Consider the following 23,093-nt stretch of genomic DNA (forward strand, 5'->3'; position numbering starts at 1 on the left):
TGGAATTCTTCCGAGTACTGTGGAAGTTAATCTAAAAGATCAAAATAAAGAGAAATTAAAGTTATTCAATTACGAAGTGGAAAAAAAATTGAAACAAGAATCCAAAGAGAAACTGAAATTGATGGAGAGAAGGAAGAAATGGAAAATGAACAACATGAAAATCAACAAACGAAGGTTCCTTTAGAAAAATGATTACCTCTGTTTCCTCAAAGACTGATGCAAAAGAATAAAGATAACAAATATACAATTTTTTTAGAAATTCTTAAGAAATTAACAATAAATATTCCTTTATTTGAGGCTTTGGAACAAATGTCAAGTTATGTGAAATTTATGAAAGATGTATTAAAGAAGAAAAAGAAGTTTACAGATCATGAGACCGTTGCACTCAGTGAAGAGTGTAGTGTTATTATTCAGAAAAAAACTTCCTACTAAATTAAAAGATCTTGGTAGATCCTGGATCCTGGAAGTTTTACTATACCTTGTGCAATTGGTGAAAAGTTTTATGAAAAAGATTTATGTGATTTAGGAGCGAGTATCAATCTTATGCCCTTATCAATTTTTAAACATTTAACTCTTCAATTAGCTCATTGACCAATAACTTATCCAAAAGGAGTTACAGAAGATTTACTAGTAAAAGTGGATAAGTTTATTTTTCCTATAGACTTTATAGTATACTTTATAGTATTGGATAAAGTGATTCCTATTATTTTAGGGAGACCATTTCTTGCAACAGGAAGAGTTGTAATGAATGGATAGGGAGAGCTGTGATAGATGTGTAAAAATGAGAATTAATAATGAGAGTTAATGATCAAGAAGTAAAATTTAATATAGCTATAGCTATGAAATATACTACAATAGAAAAAGATAATGAATGTTTCAAGATGGAAGTACCTGATTTTCTAAGTAATGAACAATTTAAGAAAGAATTCAAAGATAAATTTACGCAAGGAAAATTTTTTTTAGAATGAAGATGAAATAAAAGAAGAAGATTTGGATTATATTCAAGGCAAGTTTGAAACGTTCGACTTGTTGGAAAATCATAATAAAAATCCCATTCCTTCAAATATTAAACCACTTGAAATTGAATTAATGATATTACCTGCCCATTAAAAGTATGTATTTTTAGGAGAGTCATCTACATTGTTGGTTATTATATCTTCCAAGCTAACTGAGATTTAGGAAGAAAAAATAATAGAAATGTTGAAAAGATATAAAAAGGCTTTTAGATGGAGTTTAGCAGATATTGAAGGAATTAGTCCTTCAATTTGTATGCACATAATTCTATTAGATGAACAATATGAACCTAAAGCTCATCCTAGGAGGAGATTAAACCCAATAATGAAAGAAGTTGTTAAAAAAGAAATCTTAAAATGGTTAGATGCTGCAATTATATATCCTATTTCAGATAGTGCTTAGGTAAGTCCAACTCACTGTGTTCCAAAGAAATGAGGAGTGATAGTTGAAGTAAATTAGAAAAATGAAGTAATTCCAATAAGACAAGTTACTGGTTGGCAAATTTGTATATACTATAGAAAATTAAATATGGCCACTAGGAAAGATCATTTTCATTTAGCCTTCCTAGACCAAATGTTGGATAGATTGGCTGAAAATAGATATTATTGCTTTCTGGATTAATATATCGGGTATCACCAAATTACAATTGCTTCTGAGGATCAAGAAAAAAACAACATTTATAAGCCCTTATGTAACATTTTTTTTTCGTAGAATGCATTTTGGATTTAGTAACGCACCTGCAACATTTTAAAGATGTATGAATTCAATTTTTAGTAGTTTAATTGAACATGGAATGAAAGTATTCATGGATGATTTTTTTTGTATTCGGGACTTCATTTTAATTATGCTTAAATAATCTAGAAAAAGTTCTAAAATTATGTGAAAAAATCAACTTAATACTAAATTGGAAATTGGGAAAAATGTTACTAAATTGGGAAAAATGTTAATTTATGGTTACAGGAGGAATTGTACTTGGGCATAAAATTTCTAAAAATGAAATGGAAGTAGATCCTATTAAAATTCATGTTATTAAGAAATTATCACCTCCTACTACGGTTAGAAGGGTGAGAAGTTTTCTAGGACATGCTGGTTTCTACGGGTGTTATGTAAAATTTTTTTCAAAAATAACTAAGCAATTATGTCAACTTTTAGAAAATAAAATGAAATTTGATTTTAATGAGTAATGCATAAAAGCATTTGAACTATTGAAAGAAAAATTAATCACTACACCTATAATAGTTTCATTTGATTGGGAGAAACTATTTGAAATAATTTGAAATAATGTGTGATGTTAGTGATTATGATATTAGAGCTGTTTTAGGATAAAGGCACAACATAGTATTTAAAGTAATATATTATACTAGTAAAACTCTAAATGATGCTCAAATTAATTACACTACCACTGAAAGAGAGTTATTAGCTGTAGTTTATGCCTTTGATAAGTTTATACCTTACTTAGTTGAAGCCAAATGTATAGTGCATATAGATCATTCTGCTATCATTTATTTGATGCAAAAGAAAGATGTTAAACCAAGATTAATTAGATGGATACTTCTTCTTCAAGAGTTTGATTTTATGGTTGTTGATAGAAAGGAAAATGATAATCAAATAGCTGATCATTTGTCTAGAATAAACCAAAAAAATTAACTAATTTTGCAAATGAAATTTTGAAAACTTTCGCTGATGAACAATTATATAATATTGATGTAGTGAATATGTCATGGTATGTTGATATAGTAAGTTATATTGTGAGTGATATTCTATCACCAGATGTTAAGAATCAATAATTAAATAAATTTATTTATTATTCAAAATTCTATTTTTGGGATGACCCATATTTATATAAAGAGTGTAAAGATCTAATTATTAGAAGGTGTGTGCCTCATGAAGAAACGCAACAAATAATTAAAAAATGTCACAATTCTGAATTTAGAGGATATTTTGGAACAAATAGAACTGCACAAAAAATTTTACAAGCTGGATTTTATTGGCCTAATCTTTTTAGAGATTTTAATGAATATATTAAAACATGCGATCCATGTCAGCGAGTAGGAAATATTTCTAGAAGAAATTAAGTGTCTCTAAATTATACATTAAAAGTTGAAATTTTTGATGTGTGGGTATTAGATTTTATGGGAGCATTTATGCCTTCATTTGGAGATTCATATATCTTTCTTGATATTGATTATATATCCAAATGGATTGAAGTCATTGTTGTATTTAAATGTGATGCTCAGAGTGTTTCAAAATATTTAAATAAAAATCTTTTTGCAAGATATGGAATGTCAAGAGTGACTACTACGAATGGAGGATCCTATTTTAGGAATAAGAGAATAAAAAAATTGATTAAAAAATATAATATTATGCATAGATTTTTTACTGCTTATCATCCCCAAACGAGCGATCTAGCAGAGATATCAAATTGTGAAATGAAATGAATTTTAGAAAAAACTATAAATCTCTATAAATTGGATTGGTCTGCAAGATTAGATACTGCACTATGTGCATACAAAACTACCTATAAGTCTCTTATTGGAATTTCTCCATATAGACTTACTTTTGGACAAACGTTCCACTTACCAGTAGAATTGGAGCATAAAGTATTTTGGGCTATTAAATAATTTAAATGTATTCTAAAAGATGCTGGTGAGAAAAGATTATTGCAACTCAATGAACTTGAGGAGATTAGAAATGAAGCATTTGATAATGTAAAAATCTATAAAGAGAAAATGAAAATATGTCATGATTGAAAGATTATAAAAAAGAAATTTAAAACTGGACAAAAAGTTCTATTTTATAATAGTAGATTGAGATTATTTCCAGGAAAACTGAAATCAGATGGTTAGGACCATTCAAGGTGACTAAAGTCTATCATTATCAAACTGTTGTTATTAAAGACATTTTTTAAAGTTAATGGGCATCGATTGAAAGATTATTATTAAGGGAACATGCTAAAATTTAAAGAAATTTTGATGTTAAGTTACCCTGATTAAAGTATGGTGCGTCGGGCTAACGACGTTAAACCAAACGCATTATGGGAGGCAAACCATATATATCTATTTACATATATATCTAAATATCTTACTATTTTGTTTAGTAAGTATTTTATATATTAGTAAATAATAATATTTTTGAATCATACATAATTTTATATATCATAAATTAAGACAAATTTTGGTATTGGATGAAAATTTGGAATTAAATTGAACCAAAAAAAAAGAAGAGACACAATATTGGCCTCTGGCATTGACGACACCAGAATGGGCACTAACGGTGCCCTTATACACAAGTCATGGCATCGACAACACCATCAGCAGCGCCGACAACACGCCAAGCAGTTCTTGAGGTTCATAATGAATTTGGCAGACTTTAGCGAGATTGCACTCTGAAATAACCACCTAGAGGTGTTTTTAAAGGCCTGAAAACTGCCTTGGACAACCAGAAACTTCCGAATTTCAAAATCCATGGCTTCCACTTCTAGAAATACTTCAAGGTATGAAATTTTCAATAGAAGAAAGTTTATCAGTTTCAACGTGTAGAAATTATACGACAATGTCATCATCAAGAGGAGACTTATCAAGGAGAGAGGCTTTGTCAATCATGGATTGAGTAATCCATGTTCACATATTAAGAAAATTATAGTACTGAGATGTTGGGATGTTCCACTGCAATTGTTGTACAAATAGTAAAGGAATTCTATGCTAACTTACATGGAATTACCTAAGGAGTCGTCTTTGTTCGAGGTAGGGTTGTGTCATTTACTCCGCCGCAAATTAATGATTTTTATATGATAGAAAGCATGTCAATCTGTCATCATAGAAATTTTATACAAATGAGAGATAGGATGAAAGATGTATACCAATTTCTGACGGATGAAAATGATAATTGGGAAATCAAAAATGAAGGATACATTAGTTTCTCCGCTTCACTGCTTAATTCAATATCTAAACAATGGCATTTTTTTCATCTCTGAAAAATTAAGAAGGTGCAATTTTAAACAATTTCATTCAAATGGAAAAGCCCATTGATGTGGGATCAATTATTTTCAAATTTATTATGGGTATTAATATGAAATGGGCCTTTATGTGGACTGGGGCATCCTTCTATAATTTTCTTACTTTGCAGTCAACCTCAAGTGCCATATGAAAGTTGGGAGAAAGTATTATTACCCTGGGAGGCCATGATTCTTATTAATGAAAGTTATATTATCAATGGAAATGAAGCAATGGATATTATCTTGGATCATTCATCACAAGCTTTAAAACCATAAATGCCTTGTACAGTTAGAAGTTCATTAGCTTTGGAGAAGAAAATAAAGAAAATTGAAAGAGAACTTTAAAGTATTATGAATGCAATAGGAAATCTTAAATACCTTTTTTATCACTTAGATTGGAGGATGAAGGAGAACTTTGATCATACTGGAACAATTGAAGTAAATTTCAGGCATATGATCTAGATAATGGATGGATCAATGAAAATTTGACTGATCAATTCCCGTACAGACCTTTCTACAATTTGTACGTCCATTATCAATCTATGAGAGATATTAGTGGAGGAGAAAGTACTGAAGATGAAGCAGAGTAATTTAAGAAGTTGGACTCTCTACTACTTTAAATTAATTATGTTTTTAATGTGCTTATGTTGGATTTACTTTGCTTTAGAACTCTTATAACTTTAATTGTGTGTATAGTTTTGTGTCGGCATTCTAGTATTGTGGCTTGATTTTGAAGATGAATTATAACTTAGTTTGCTTTATGCATGTGTGAGTCTAATTAGAAATGTGTGTTTGTAAGAATTTGGATTTTCATATACAAAAGTTAGTTTGGTGTTGTTTGTGAAAATGCTTGTTTGTGAATTATTTTAGGATGAATATTAATGTTTAAAAAGACAAATTAGACTTTGGAGTTAATTGAAAGAAAATTGAAATTACAAAAAATAAAAAATATGAAATTTTTGACACTGGCGCTGACGGCGCCAGCATGGACGCCAATAGCGCCCTCGACCCGAAAGTGCCCAGAACCTTTAAAATTTTTGCGATTTGCAGAGTAAAAACACCATTTTTACCCCATCGGTTACCTTTACCTCCAGTTTGTGCGCCTAGGGCTTACTAGTGCTTGGATTTGAGGTGATTTGAAGGTAAAAGAAGTTCGTATTTCATCTTCTCTCGATAAGAGCTACACTTTGAACTCAAAATTTTTTATTTTCACGAAGGATTTATCTTACATTACCGAGAGAGATCCGAAATTTTGAAATTTTTTGGAATATTTTGAGAAAATACTTTGGTGAATAACTCTTAGTAGATTTAAATTTAGAAAGTTCCACATTGCAATTTTCAGAATTTTAGGAATTTATTTGGATTTTCAATTTTTTCTTAGATTACCATGGCACCAAGAATGAACAAGGAAAAGAGTAAAGTGGATTTGGATGATCAAAATTTTGTCAACTACAAGGCTAACATTTATTTCAATAATCTGATTGCAACTAATGAAGTAATTCCAGATCGAGCATTTAAAAATTTGCGTGGAGAAGTCGAAAGGTTATTCATTGCTCGGCAGTGGGAGAATTTTAGTTACTCTACTATCGAGGCTATTATTGGTATAGTGATTGAGTTCTATGCTAACTTTAAGGCAACTTCTGAAGAATATTTTTTTGTTCGTGGAAAAATGGTGGAATTTACTCCAAGAAGAATTAATGAATTTTATCACTTAGAGGTCGTATATAGCTATCATAACAAATGTTTTTTTTGCTACAAATGAGGCCTGCTAAAATGATACCAACAAATCATCATAGCTAAGTTACAAAGAATAGACCCATCCTGAATTTTTATATCCAGCAGATGATAAGGGTAGATGTAGGCTCTATTATTTATAAAAACACTCGGTCTATGACTTTAGGTGAGATTACTAGTGGATTAGCACACCCTGCCCTGATCTTCACCCTATGTGAATCGGTAGGAGTTGATTTTGGAATGAATGAGGAGAGTACTGAACCTCTAAAACCTATTGGGCCTTCAAATATTAAAACTTATGAATCTCGTGATGGATGGAGATCTGGAAGTTGGAGTAGGGATATTCCTTCTAGTTCTAGTACCTCTACTCTCCAGGGACTTATGGAGCAACTGATGATCCAACATGGAGATATCTTGAAAATGGAAAGTAGAATAAAAAATATGGAGGCCAGAAATGCACATAATGATGATTTGACACGATAGAGGTTTGAGTATGATGTTGCTTATGATGATGTGATGGTTAGATACATGAGGGGTGACCACTCAGTTAAATTCTTTAGTCACCCTGTCTTTACCCTATATCAGTAGCAAAATTTTGATGTAGAAGAAGAAAAAGATGATGATGACTACTGATGTTTTAGTTTGATCTTTTGTTTAGTTTATAGTTGGTTGTATTAGTTTATTAGTTTATAGTTGGTTGTACTTTTTTGTTGTTATTGTTTGTTTTTAGAGTGTGATACTTATCTTTATTTTAGATGTTATGTTATATTATGAACAGTAGGATTATAAAATTTTTTTTAAGTTGGAAATTATTTTAATATAGTTAATTTTTAGTACTTTGTTGAATGTGTTTGTAGTTAATTCTTTCTTAGTAAATTTTTATATATATTATGTGTTATTTAATGTTTTAAGTTTTGCAATATTTTAGAGTTAAGTTTCAATATCATAACCTTCAACAGGTAAGTCTTTTCTTTATATATTAAATGTTTTCTTTCACCCTTTATTTTTATAAGTTTTCATGCAAAATCTTATAAAAATTTAAGTTTGGGGGGGAAGAAAAATTCTTATTTTTAAAAAAGTAAACTTAATTTTTTTGTCTTCAATTAGCCATATTTTCAAAAATTTTAAATTTAACATGACCTTTGGTATTTGAGGGTGACTTTAGATAACTATAATTATGTTTCTAAATATATAGTAAGCTTAAGTAAAAATTTTCAATAAAAAAAGTTAATTTTAGAGATTAAGATATTTGATATGAAAGAAAAAGACTTTGTTTTTTCATTGTAAGTAAAGAAATTTGTAGTTTTGATGTATTAAGAATCCTAGAGTTTCATGTAAGAAGAAAAGAATAAAACTTTATGAAAAATCTTCAAAGCTAATATGAATTTATAAAGTGAAGGAATGTGAAAAGCTTTTAACTTTAAGAAGAGGATAGTGAAGTTCAAAATCATTAAAGTCTAAGCAGATATAGTAATATTCACATATTAAAAAGGAGAGATAATAGAAAATAAAATGGATTAAAAATGATTCTGAAAGAAAAGAAAAGAAAAGAAAAGGATGGGAGGAGAAGCTTGAGGAGATGCCTAATCAAAAATTGGCTTCACTTAAATCAACTTAAGGAAGAAGGCTTGGCTACATTCTCTAAACTTATATTTAAGTATTAACATATTTACTAATAAATTTTCATGAAGTTCTTTTTCATATGGATATTCCAAGTGGCTTTAATATGACAATTTATAATTTTCCTTGAAAAAAATAGAGGATAAAAAATTTTAGACTTAACTACTAGATATTCTTATGCCTTTAGTATTAACTGGAATTAGTTTACATTTTGCTTAAGCTATTATATTGTATTTAGTGGACCAAAATATGGAAATCTTGAAGTTAAATTCTTTGTCATGATTCATATTTTTATGTAGTAAAGGAGTTACTTGAGGACAAGTAACATTTAAGTTTGGGGGTTTTTGATGCACCAAAAATATATGTATTTTTTGACCTTTATTTTATACTCATTTCTGGTGATATTGCGATCTAAAATAAGACATTTTTCATGTTTTATTGTAGGTTGTTGATTTTTAGGACTTGAAGAAAAATAAGGAAGAAAAAAGGATGTAATTTGGAGTCAAAATAGCATTTTTGAAGAAATACTCAGCGTCGACGGTGCCAGGAGCAGAGACCAATGAATTAATTCATTGGCCACTAGCACTGACGGTGCCACAGTCTGTGCTAGAAGGATTTCTAAATGATTCGACGAATTTGGGCACTTTTTGAAGAGTTTTTGCATGCATCTATTGGAAAACTGACATTAAGCTCTATTTAGAGAGAAAATTGAAGAGAATAAACTCTCTTCTACCCCCCCAACCACTTTTAGTATATTAGTCATTTATTTCTTTAGAGTTTTGAGTTTTGTGGTGAGTTTAAGTCTGAATTCCTTTCTATGAATTGTTAAAGAGGGAGAGAAGTGAGAAATTTCTTCTTCCTTACATCTTCTAAGAGAGAATCAAGAGTATTGTAAAGAGAAAAAAAGTCCCAGAGAGGCTATAATGGATTTGCTTTGAGAAAGAGTTTCAGATACATTTTGTTTGTTTATTATTGCTGTATAAACTTTATTTTATATATAAAATTTGTGTTTTGTTGTTTCTTTCTCAAAAAGTCTGAGTAGTTTTTTTCTATCTTTCTCTCCCTACTCTAAGATATGGTGAAATAAAGAGATAATTTGGATGTGCTAATTTTAAAATATAAAATAAATTGTGATGGTTTTTCCACTTTATTTTTAATTTACTTTTCGATCTCATTAATTGAAATTTTAGTGAAATAAAGAGATAATTTGGATGTGCTAATTTTAAAATATAAAATAAATTGTGATGGTTTTTCCACTTTATTTTTAATTTACTTTTTGATCTCATTAATTGAAATTTTAGAATATGTTGTGAAACATATGATCTGAGAAATGGAGTATGAGTTCTACAACAGAGTGAGAATCACATTTAATTCCATGGAGGAGTATTTCATTCATGGAAATAAATGCAAATAAATAAGGAAATATACGTAGTTGGGCGCAGAATTAGAGATTTTAGGGTGATAGACTAAAATCCCCAATTTAGTCTTAATGTTTACCAATTTAGTCTTAATGTTTATTAATGTTTAAAAACTAAAGTGAGTGTTAGCCTTCAGGGGAAGGGAAGTGAGAGTTCTGGAGTGAAAGCTGGTATCCTCCCAGCCTAACCACAAATTTAGGGACTAAACCTGAGATTAGCAAATAATTCTTTATAACACTAAATCAGGGTAGAGAATTAAAATTGCTTCTATTTATCACAGTACAGATTTAAACCATTTATCTCATCTTATTTTACCAAAAACTCATTGTAGTGAGAAAGATGCTTTTTCATATTAGATAACTTCATCATATAAACATAGTTTGGTAGTTACTGTTGAAACTTTGCATTCCTGTTTTGTTAGTAGTTAATAATTTAATTCTGAAAGTACATCAAATATTCAAAATTAGTGACAATAATTTTATTTATTGCTTTGAATATCCTAGTTAATTTATCATTTCAAATTTAAACCTACCTCGAGGGATTGATATTTATGGCAGAAATAGAAAGATTTGTATTACTTGATAAGGATACATATACTTAAGTAGAATCCCTACATAGATTTCTTAAATTGCTTATTCATAAAATAACACATCAAGTTTTCGGCATCAGTGCAAAGCGGTGTCAACTTTATATATTTTGCACAGCTATATCATCAGGATCAGTAAGAGAAGAGAGAGAGAGAGCAATTGAGAGACTCAGAAAGAGATGGGAGGGTTAGATAGAGTTGAAAGAGGGAGGGAAGTGTGTGCATGTGAGAGGGAGAAAGAACACCTCCCAATCTTTGTCACTCTCTCTCTTCTCTCACACTCCCATTCTCACTCACTAACTCTCCCCCACTCTAACTCTTGCTCTCTCACCATCCTATCTCTTTTTCTACTCAGTCTCTTTTGCTTTTTCTCTGTAAATAGGATATGAAAAGAGAGAGAGAAGGGAGAAGAGAAGAACAAGATAGAGAAAGAGAGATCATGAGAAAGAGAGAGAAAGATAGAGGGAGACAGGGGAGAGAGAATGTGAGAAAGAAAGAAAAGCAACTCGGAGGGTGTTAGAGAGAGAAAGAGAGATACACGGATTGAGAGAATGAAGTTAGAGAGAGAGAGAAAAAAAATTCAATAAGGGAGGGAGGTAAAATGTGACCAAGAAAGAGACATGTTGAGATAAAAGGAGTGAAAAGAGGTGGGCAAGCAAGAGCTACAAAGAGAGTGAGAGAAAGAGAAAGGGAGAAAGAGAGACTTGGAGAAGAGTAAGACAAAGAAAAGAGAGAGAATGAGAATAAAGAGTGGGAGAGTGGTGGAGAGTGAGGTAAGATATAGAAAGTGAGATAGAGAGAGACAGTAAGAGAGGGAGGGAGAATAGAGAGGTAAAAAGATTAATAGAGAGATAGAATGAGAAAGAGAGGGGGAGAGTGATCAAGAGAGAGAGAGTGTGTGTGAGAAAGAGAGGCACTATACCTTCAACTCTCTCATACTTCTACTGAGAATGAGAGAGAAATGGGCTTTAAGTCATTTTTATTCATTTTCATCCCCCTCTCTTTGTCTCTCTCCATTTTTTAGTCCTTCAAATATCCTTTCCTGTCTCTCACCCTCACAGTCAACCTTTTTCTTCCTATATCTCTTGTGTCTCTCTCCGGCACTCTTTCATTCTTCCAATATCTCTCCCTTTCTCGAGAGGGAGAGAGGGAAGGAGAGTGAATGGTGGAGAGGGTTGGGGAGCAAAAGAAGAAGGCATGTTTCTCTCTTTATCTCTAGCTATCTCTCTCTCACACTCTTCTCCCTCTCTATCTCTCACTCGCTCATCACTTACTCTCTCATCCCGACTTTAACATCCCCAATGCTCTCCCTCCTATATCATCTATCTTTAACTCTCCTTCAATCTATCATTCACGCACTCACTCACTCTCTCTCTCTCTCTCTCATATTATCTTCTCTCATTCTACCTCTCCCAGCCCTCCTATCTCACTCTTCACCTCCCTAATCTGTTTCTCGTTCACTTTATCTCCCCCTCTCTCACTCTTGTTGTCTCCATGCTCACCCTCTTGCTCTCATCTTCTCTCTATCCAGCTCTTGCTTACTCACACACTCCCTTTATCCCTCCCTCTCACTCTCTCTTATGTTCTCTCTCTACCAATATTTTCATCTCTCCCCACCTCCCTTCCTCCCGCCCTCTCTTTTATCTCTCTCTCACTCTCTCATCTTTGTCCCCCTCTCTTATGCTCTCTCTACCTTGTAATTTCTCAGTCTTTTCTTGTAATCTCTCTCATTGATCTGGCTTTCTCACTTTATCTCTTCTATTTTAGAGAGTAATGTAGATCAAGAAACATAGATGGAGAGAGAGATAGGAGGAATAAAATGAATGATAAGGTGAAAGAAAGAAAGGGTGAGAGAAAGAAAGGGATAAAGAGTCAGTGATAACTCCCTCCCTCTTTCTTCTATCTCTCTCCCTCTACCTCTCATTCATCACTCTATCTCTTCTCTCACTCTCACTCACTACTCCCCTCTTCTTCCATGCCACACTCTCCCTCCCTTATTCCTCTCTCCTTCCTCTTCTTCATCATTATCTCTCTAGCACTATATTCTTTTCTTCCCCACTTTCTCCCTCACCCTCCATCCCCTATCTCACTCTTTATGACCCTCTTTTGTTTCTTCTATATAGACGGAGAAAAAAAGAAAGTAAGAAAGATGGTGAGAGCTATTGAGAGGAGAAAGAGAAACAGACCAAGATTGGCAAAGGGAAAGATAAAAAGATCAAGCTAGAGAATGATCTATTTTATGTGATGGATATAGAGAAGATGGACGGAAATTAGATAAAGTGTGAGAGAAGAGAAAAAAATTTAAAGACAGGTGAGATAGTGAGTGAGAGGAATAGAGCAGCAAAGACAGAGGGAGAGTGAGGGTGAGAGTGTGAGTAAGTGAGAGAGAATGAAAGGGGAGAGCAGCATATCTCTCCTCATACTCTCTCCTCCTCTCTCTTTCAATCGCTCCATCTCCTCTCTTCTATCTCTCCTCCCGTCCAACCCTCTCACTCTTTCTCTCTCACACTCTCTATGTCTCCATCTACCCCCACATATCTCTCTATCCCCATCACTATCATATTCTCCCTCACTCTTCCGCTTATGTCACTCTCTCACTGCTCTTTCACTTTTTCTTTCACTACCACTCTCCTTCTCTCCCTCTCTAACTTCCCTCTCTAGCTTTATCTCTTTCCCTCTCTCTAACCCTCCCTCTTCTCCTTATCTTCTCTCTCTCTCTCTATCTTTTCTTTCACTATAGCATTTTCTCCCTCCATCTCTAACTATTTATTCTCTCCCTCACTCTCTCTCAGTCCCTCTTTATCGCTCTTTCTCTCTACCTTATCTCACACTCTCTATTTTGTTCCTCTCTCAGCTTTCAAGAAGACTCTCACTTTCCATCCTTATCTATTCTCTCTCTTTCTTATATTTTCTCTTGCTCTCATTGGTTCTCTCCAGCAACCCCTTCTCTTCATCTCTCTCTCTCTCACTTCTCTAAATTTTCTTGTCTCTCTCATCTTTTTTCTCTTTCACTCCCTCTCTCTAACTCTATCTCTCTTCTCGCTCAATTGCTCTATTTTTCTATTCTTTTTTTCTTTCTCTCTCTCCCATCACTCTTGTTATTTCTCTCCTCTCTCATAGTGAGAGTGAGAGCAATGAAGATGAGATATATTAAGAATAAGTGTGCGAGTGATGAGTGGAAAAGAGATAGGAAGCAATAAGAGATTAAGATAAAAATAAAGCGACTAACAAAGTGTGTGTGGAGTGAGAGAATTTAAGAGAGCTTGCTCTCTCTTTTTCAAACTATCAACATATCTATCTTCTCCTCTCTCTTCTCTCACTAATGTGCTTGTTGCCTCGCCCACCCTCGCTCATTTCCTCTCTACTCCTCTCTCTTGGTCCATCACTTTTTCTTCCTCCATTTAACTTAAAGATAAAGAGAGAGCAAAAAGCAAGAAAAAAAGAGGAGGAAAGGGATAGGTGAGAGTGTGTCAGAGAAAGTGAGAGAGTGAGAGAGGGCAAAGGATGGGGTAGAAAAAGGTAAAAGAGTGAGGGACATGATGATGGTTGGAGAGAGCTTAAAGCAAGTCAGAGAAGTGAGCGAGTGAGATAGAGTAAGTGAGAGACTATGAGAGATAGAGTAAGAGAGTGATTGAAGAGAGGAAAATAGGCATCAAGTAATAAAAAGTTGAGGTTAGTAAGATAGAAAAAAAATAGAAAGGGAGGGAGGGATAGGAGTGAAGTAGAGAGGGAGAGATGGAGTGAGATAGTGATTGAAAGAGAGAGAGAGAGAAGGAGATAAAGGGTTAGTGAGAGAGAAGAGTGAGAGAGATAAAATAAGAGAGAGAGTGCGAGATAGAGATGAGAGAAAAAAGGAAAGAGAGAATGTGAGAGAGGCAAAGAGTGAAGGAAGAGAGATAAATAGAGAGTGAGGGAGAAAGTGAGAGCGAGTAATGGAGAGAGAGAGAGAAAAAAAGAAGGTTGTTGTGAAAGAGAAAGTTTAACATATAATGAGAGGGAGAAAGCGAGATATAAGACAGAAGGAAGTAGATAGAGAAAGTAAGAGGAGATAGAGAGACAGTAAGAAGGTGGGTGAGAGAGTGTGAAAGAGCGTGAAAGGAAGCTATAGAGAGGGTGAGGAGAGAAGGGATGGATGGATAAGGAGAGAAGAATAAATGGAGAAAGCTAGAGTGAGTGAGAGAGACAAAAGGAAAAGAGAATGTGATAAAAGAAATGATAGTTAGAATGAGAAGTAGAGAGAGTAATTCAGAGAAGAGAGATAGGGAGATAATGAGAAAGGTGAGAGAGTGAGTGATATAGTGTAAAAGGTAGATCAAGAGAGTAAAAGAGATATAGAGAGAGGATTAAAAGGAGAGAGAGAAGGATGGAATGAAAGATGGAAGGAGGAAGGGAGAGGGAACAGAAGAAAGAGAGAGGGGTAGAGGGGAGAGAGGAGAGCGAGAGGGATGGAAAGAGGGAGAGAGAAATAAAGGGATGGAGAGAGGGAGAGCATGAGGGAGAGAAGTGGATAAAGAGATTGATATAGAAGGAAAGAGGGAGGAAGGGGGAGAGAGTGAGATCATGAGAGAGAAAGAGTGATAGAGAGAGAATGAGAGAGATCACAAGGGAGATATGCTGATAAGGAGGGTGGGTAAGAGAGATAAGGGAGGAAGAGATATGAAGAGAGAGAAAAAGCAAAGAGTGTGAGAAACAAATGTGAGAGAGAGAGAAAGTAAGAGAAAGAGAAAGTGTGAGAGTGTTAGAGTGAGAGAGAGTTAGAGTGCAATTGAGAGAATTAGAGAGCTAAAGTGCAAGAAAGAGGATAGAGAAAAAGAGGGGGAAAGAGAGAGGGAGAAAGCGAGAAGAGGGAGCGAATGAGAGCCTCCTTATCAAAATCTCAATGCCTTTCTCTTTCATTCCAACTCTTCTCCTCTATTCACTAACCCTTATCTTTTTTCTGTGTCTTACACATCTATTCCCATTTTAACTTTCTCTCTCATGACCTCTCCCGTTATCAAGAGAGATAGGCAGAGGAGAGTGAGAGGGAGGTGAGACAGAGAAAATGAGAGACAAAAAGAGAGAAAGAGAGAGAGGGAGGAGGTAGAGAAAAGGTAAGAGAAATAAATAGATAAAGATAGAGAGAATAAGAAAGATTGAGAGAGATATTGAGAGATATAATGAATATGGAGGGTGTGAAGGAGGGAGAGAAGGGTGACATATCACAATCACTTTATCTACTCTCCTTCTCTTCTCCCTATCCTTGACACATTCTATCTGCTAACCTTCCTCTCTTCTTCTCTCTTCCTCTCCCACTCTCATCCCTCTAGTTCTCATTCTTTGTATCTTTTTCCTTATCTCATTCCCTCTCTCTTTTCTTCCCTCAATCCATTCTCCTCACCTCATAATCTCCATCACATACTACCTTCATCTCTCTCACTCTAGTGCTTCTATCTCACTCTTGATATTTCTCTCACTATCTGTCTCCCTCTCTGTTTCTTTTTCTCTCTTACTCACCTCTCTCTTTTCTCTCGAAATTTCTTGTTAGATATATCTCTCTTTCACTATCTCTCACTCTCTCACGTACTATCATCCACTCCCTCTACTTATCTCCCACTCTCTCCTTCACACTCTCACTCTCTTTCACTCTCTCTTGCTTTATTTCTATCTCTCACCCTCTTCCTCTTCATATACATTGCTCTCTCCCATTATTTTTATTCCTCACTTTGTCCCATCCTTATCTCTTACTCTTTCTTCTTTCTGTCTCCCTCCCTTCATATCCCTCTATGTCTCTCTCTCCTCTCCCTTCCCCCCTCTCTTAACTCTTTCTACCCCTCGCATAATAGAGATAGATATTTAGTAAGAGAGACAGAGAGAGAAGGATAGGAATATAGCGAGAGAGGCAGGGGAGGAGAGAGGGAAAGTGATAGTGAGTGAAGGGAGGATCATAGATAATTTGAGGGGAAGAGAGCAAGAGTGAGTAATGAATAGGGCAGGAGTTAATAGAGTTGGGTAGATCACTTACTCTCTTCCTATCTTATTCTAGCTCACCATCTTCTTCTCTCTATATCCTTCCCTCACTTACCTCCTCTCTCCATTTTATCTCTCTCTCTCTCTCTCTCTCTCTCTCTCTTTCTTTTTCTCTTTTAATCTATATTTCTCCCTCCTACTCCTTCCCATTCACTCCCTCCTCTCTAACCTCTCTTTCTCTCTCTTCTCTCTTAGTCACCTTTCGAACTTGCTATTATCTCTCTATTCTATTGCTCTTTTATCACTCTCTCTCTAAATTTCTCTCCTTCACTCTCCCCATCTCTCTTTATCTCTTTATCCATCTCTCCCTCTATCCTACTTTCTACTTCTCTTCTTTCTCTTCCTCCCCACCTTTCTGGCACTTCATCCATCCTTATCTCACCCTACCTGCCTCTTTTCCTACATCGTTTCCTCTCCACTTTTTCTTTCTATTTCTCTCTTTTGCTCTATTGCTCTCTCTCTTCCTCTTTCTCTCTCTCTCTCCTTTGCCCTCAAAATCTATCACATTCCTCTACTCTCTCTCTCCTTCACACACACACACTTTCTACATTTATCTCTCTAAAGTGAAAGAGGGAGAGATAGTGAGAGAGAAAACGAGTGAGGAGGAAGAGAGAGATAAGAAGAGTGAGAGAGAGATATTGGACAAAGAATTAGAGAGTGATTAAGAGAAAACAAAGGATGATAAAGAGTGACATAGGATGACTCTCTCTATCTTTTACTGTGTCTCACATTATCTCTCTCTCACACACACTCTCTCTCATTGATTGATTTCATTATCTATCTAATTTCTTTCTCTCTATCCTTCTCCTTCTCCCTCTCACTCTCTCTCCTTGCCCCGCTCTCTCCCTTGCTCCCTCACTCATTCACTCTCTCACTCTTCTTTCCCTTCCTTCATCTCTCCCTCGCAAAGAGCACAAGTGAGAGAGAGAATTAGAGAGAGAGCTAGATATATAGAGAGAAAAGCAAAGAGTAGGTAGGAGTGGATAAATAGGAGAATATATAAGAGAGAGTGAGAGTGAGAGAGTTATGTCTCTCTTGCCTCCCTTTTCTCTCCTCATCCCCCATTTCTCTCTTTACCTCTCTCACTCTCATTCTATGTCATTCCCCCTCTTCTTTTACTCTCTCACTCTTGCTCCCTCCCTCCCTTTCACAGTTTACCTCTCTACCTCACTCTTTCTTTCTCTCCCTTTTTTTCCCTCACTTTTACTCTCCGTCTCTATCTCTCTCTTTCTCTCTTGCTCTATCTCTCTCTCACTCTTGATATCTTTCTCTCCTTCTATCTCCTATCTTTCTTCTCTCTTCTTCTGCCTCTCCTCCCATATCTCTTTCTCACATCTCTCCCACTAATTGTACTTGAGATCTTTCCCTCCCAGTATTTTTGTCCCTCCATCTCTATCTCGCTCTATCATTATATCTTTTTATTATCATTCACTCTCTCACTCTCTCCCTCTCCCCCACTTTGAGACATATCTCCCTCTCTCCTTATTTCAATCTCTCTACCTTGTTTTTTTATTCTCTCTCCTTATTGTATATTTCTCTAGCTCTACATCTCTCACACACTTTCTATATATCATCCTCTCTCTCTCTCTTTCAAACTCTTCATCACTACTATCTTTTGTACTCACTCTGTAAATTTGTATTTTCTCTGACTCTCTCACATGACAGAGATAAATTGATATAGAGAGTGGTGAGATAGAGATGGTTGATCATCCTATTTATGATCCCATCTCTCCCTCTATTGTTCTCACTCCCCTCTCTTGCTCTTTTACGTTCACTCTCTCTCTCTCTCTCCATATTTTTCTCACCCTTTGTAATTTTGTCCATTTCACTTTTGCTCTCTACCTCTCCCTAGCTCTCTTTCTTTCTCCTCAAAATAGAGAGAAGAAGAAAGGAGAGGATGTTTAATCAACAGAGAGAGAAGACTGAGTGAGAGAGTTAGAGAGTGTGTTGGAGAGAATAAAGAGAGAAAAGAAGATATTAAGGGGGAGCGAGAGAGATAGAAACAACATGAAAGAAATGGAGGGAGGGAGGGGGAAAGGAGGAGAAAGATTGAATGAGAGTGAGGTGGAAAGTGTAGTGAAAGAGAGAGAGAGAGAGAAAGAGCAAGATAGAGAGTTGGGGAGGTAGAGTCATAGAGAGACAATAGACATAGCACTCTCTATCTTGATTCTCTCTTTATTCCTATCTCAAAATTTCTACATATCTTTTTTCTTGATCTCACTCTATCCATTCTCTCTCCCCCTTAATATCACTTTCTCTCTCTCAATCTCTTGCTCTATTCCTCGATCACTTTTTCTCTGATTTTCTCTTTCTCCCTCCATCACACTTTCTGTCACTCTACTCTTCTCTGTTTCTCTCTATCTCACTATTCTTTCTATTTCTCTTCAGAGGAAGGAGGGATAAGGTAAAAGAATGAGGAGGGTGGTTGAGAAATAGAGAGAGATAGAATAAGGGGGATTGAGTAAAAGAGAGAGGGAGAAGGGGAGAGAAAGAGCTAGAGATGGAGGGGTGAGATAGAGCAACAAACAGAGGGGTACAAGAGAGCATGAGATAAAAAGAGAAAGTACATGTTGTAAAATAAGAGAGAGGGACAAAGGGAGAGAGATAGAGAGAGGGAGTATCACTCACATACACTTTTATCTCTCTCTCTCCCTCTCCCTCTCGGTCTCCATTTTCTACATCCCTCTCTCATATCATGAAAGAGTGAGAGAGGATGATTTAAGAGAAGAGAAATAGAGAGGGAAAGGAAAAATGAAGTGAAGAAGAGGCAGAAAGTCAAAGAGAGGAGTTGGTAAGGGAGGGAGAGAAAGAGAAAAAAAGAGAATGAGGGGCAGAGAAAGAGAAAGAGAAAAGATGGATAGGGAGAGAGCTAGACAGAGGTAGAGAGTGCATGTGAGGGGTTAGAGGGGGCGTGAGGGAGGGAGATAATAAAAAAGAGAGATATTCACAAGAGATATAGCTCTCTCGCTCTTACCCTATCTTATATAACCTCTTATTTATCCTCCACCTTCTATTTCTTTAATTCTCTCTCTCACTTGTGCTCTTTGAGAGAGAGAGGAGGAAGAGAGAGGAGTGTGAAAGAGTTAGAGGGGTATGAGGGATAGAGAAAATGAGTGTGGGAACATGAGAAGAGTGGGAGGGTGAGAGAGAGTAAAAGAGCAAGTGAGAGAGAGAGAGAGAGAAAATGGAGGTGAGAGAGCAAAAGGAAGGCTTGTAAGGAGTGAGGGATGAGGAGCTAGAAATAGATGGAGGGATGAAGGTTTAGATGAAAAGGGATAGAGATAGGGATGCAAAGAGAGTGAGATAGAGAGAGAGAGAGAGAGAGAGAGAACATGAGGGAGAGAGAAATGAGAGATATAAAGAGGAGAAAGAGAACAAGAAACCAGTAGGAAAAAGATTGAGAGATTGAGAGAGAAAAAGAGAGATGAAATGAGAGAAACATGAGGAAAATAGAGTAAGAAGAGAGAAGGAGAGAGAGTAGAGAGAGAATGTGAGTGTCTCTCACTCTCTCTTTATCATTGTCTCTCTATAACTCTCTCTCCCTCTTTCTAGAGAGAGTAAAGGGAAAACAAGAGGGATGGAGAAAGAGAGAGAATGAGAGAGAGAGTGAGAGGAACATTAAGAGAAAGTCACTAACTATCAGCCTTTGTTTTCTCTCAATCACTCTCTATTCGTTTATCCCCTATCTCTTTCCCACTCTTCTCATTACTCCCCCTTCCTTTCTCATGGTCCCTCTCTCACTGTCTTTCCCTCTTTCTCTCTAGAGTGATAAATATAGAGAGTGTGTGTTTGAATGAGGGAGAGAGTGAGAGAGGAAAGTGGAAGATTTTGAGAGCGAAGCAAAGAGAGAGAGAGAGAGAGAGAGAGGAAGACAAGGAGAGAGAGAATGAGAGATAGAGAGAAAGAGAGGGGTGGGCTGGAGAGGAAATGATGAAAGGAGAGAGGGAGGGAGGGAGGGAGAGAGAGAGGCAGGAAGGGGCACGATGGCCGGGAGCAAGAGAGAAAAGAGCATTAGATAGTGGGATAGAGAGAGGTAGAAGGATAAATAGATAAATAGAAATAAGGGAAAAGAAGGATAGAAATTTAGAGATAGAGTCAGAGAAGAGAAATAGAATGGAGAGAGAAAGATTGAGTAAGAATAGGGAGCAAGAGATAAGAGAGAGAAAGAAAGGTGAGAGAAGAGGGAGTGAGCAAGAAGAAGGGGAATATAGAATAAGAGAGAAATAAAATGAGTGTGAAATCGACATAGAGGGTAAGAGAGGATGTGAGTGAGGTAGGGATAGAGAGAAGGAAATGGTGATTATAGGAAGAGAGAAAGAGAGAGCTAGGGAGCCACTATCTCATTTTACTCACTCCTCCCTCCCTATATATCCCTCACTTCCCCTCATTTTATCTATGATATTCTCCTCATATGCTATCACCCTCCCTCTCTCCTCCTTTGCCTCTCTCTTCTCATTCCTATCCTTCTCTCTCTCTTGCACAATATTTATCTCTATTATGTGAGAGGTCGAAAGAGTTCAGAGAGAGGGGGACGGGAGAAGAGAGAGAGAGTGAGGGACATAAAGGGATAGGATGTGAGGGAGAAAGAAGAGAAAGTGTCTGTGTAATAAAGAGATAGGGATGGGAGAAAGCAAGGTATATATAGAGGAAGAGGGTGAGAGATAGAGATAAAGAAAAAGAGTGAAAAAGAGAGAGTGAGAAAGAGACAGTGGTTGATAGTACAACAGAGAGTTAGAGAGAGATATAGTGATATAACTAGAGAGCAAGTGAGAAAGAGAAGTGATAGGGAGAGTGAAAGGGAGATAGATATCAAGAGTGAGAGAGAAGAGCAGGTGTTCAAGTGATGGTGGTAGTATGCGAGAGAGAGTGTGATGTGAGGAGAATGGTTTGAGGGAAGGAAGGAGGGAGGGAAAAAGAACAAGAATGAGATAGAGAGAATGAGAGAGAGGGATAGGGAGTGAGAGAAAAGTGAGGGAGGGTAGGAGATAGAAAATATCAAGGAGAGGGAGAAAAGAGATAGTAGATCATGTTTTATCTTACCCTTCTCTCTCTCCTTCACCCGCTCCCTCTTCACCCTCTCTTAATCTCTCTCTCAATATTTCTTACTCTCTCTATCTTAATCTCTTTATCTCTCTTACCCTTTTCTACCTCTCTCCTCCGTATCTATCTTTCTCTTTTTTCTCTCTCTCTCTCACTCTCCTCTATCTATATCTCTCTTGATAGTAGGAGAGGCAGAGAGTAAACAAAATATAGAAAGATAAAGAGGGAGTAGATTTGTGAAACACTGAGGCAGATAAAGGATAGAGAAGAGAGGGAGAGGGAAAGAGAAAAATATTAAGATTTTAAGAGGGAGACTCTCATTTTCTCCCTCTTCTCTATTTCTCCATCTCTCTCTCCCTCTTTATGTCTCTCTTGTTCTCCCTCTCTCACTTTAACCCTCTCATTCTCTCTCATACTCTAACTCTCTCTCACTCTCACACTATCATGCTCTCTCTCTTTCAATCTTTCTCTCTCACACCTTCTCTTACTTTCTCTGTCTCACACATTCTTCCTTTACTCTCAATGCTTTTTTTCTCGCTTTAGCTCTTGTCCTCCCTTATCTTTCTTATTCTCTCTCTTAACCTCTATCTCTCTATCAAAACATCTCCCTTGTAATCTCTCTCGCTCATTCTCTCTATCACTCTTTCTCTCTCCTTCTCTCTTGTGCTCTGACTCTCCCTTCCTCCCTCCCTCTTTCTTTCTATATCTCTTATCTACTTCACTTCCCTCCCACATGCTTTCCCTTTCCCTCTCCCTCCCTTCATAACTCTCTCTCTCCCTCTTATGATCCTTCTCTCTACTTCTATTTATCATTCACCCTTTCTCTCCCCTTCCCTCTCCCTTCCTCCCTTCATCTCTCTCTCCATCTCTCTCTCCTTATCATGCTCTCTTTACTCAAACTCTTTCCTTTTTTCTATCTCGCTCTCTCACTCTCACTCTCCATCTCTCTCCATTTTTCTCTCTCACTCTCCCCTCACTCTCTCTATGTCTCTCTCTTCCTTCACTCCCTACCTCTCTTTTACTCACACCGTTCTTATTTTCTCTCATCTCTCTCTCTTACTCTCTCTCTATATCTCTATCTCACTCTCTTCCTTCACTTCCTACCTCTCTTTTGCTCACAATATTCTTATTTTCTTGCATCTCTCTCTCTTACTCTCTCTATATCTCTATCTCACTCTCTCGCTCTCACTAACCCTTTATCTCCTGATCTCTTTTTCTATCTCTCTTACTTTATGTCTCCCTCTCTACTTCACTCCTTATCCTTCCCATTGTTTCTCTTATGTTCTCTCTTACTCTCCTCAACTTTATCTTGCTTGATACCTATTAGCTTCTCTCGCTTTATTTTAAACCCTCTCTTTCTCTCTCTTAGTCCCTCACTTGCTCTTTCTCATTCACTAACTTCTCTCACTCCCTTTAAGCTCTCCTCAGCCATCAACATGTTTGCCTAACACTCTTTTAATTTTTTTTCTCTCTCAACCATCCTTTCACTCTTATCGTCTTGCTCTCTTGGTTTTGTCTATCACTATTTTTTCTCTTTCTATCTGTCTTGCTCTCACAATTATTCACTCTTTTCTTTCTCTCTTAATCTTTTATGTTTTATGTGTCCTTCTCTCCCTTGCACTATCTCCCTCTCTTTCACATTTATATCTCTACCCAACCCAATATAACTCTCTTTCCCTCT

This window comes from Phalaenopsis equestris, unplaced genomic scaffold, assembly GCF_001263595.1.
Source record: "Phalaenopsis equestris unplaced genomic scaffold, ASM126359v1 Scaffold001032, whole genome shotgun sequence".
Taxonomy (NCBI): domain Eukaryota; kingdom Viridiplantae; phylum Streptophyta; class Magnoliopsida; order Asparagales; family Orchidaceae; genus Phalaenopsis; species Phalaenopsis equestris.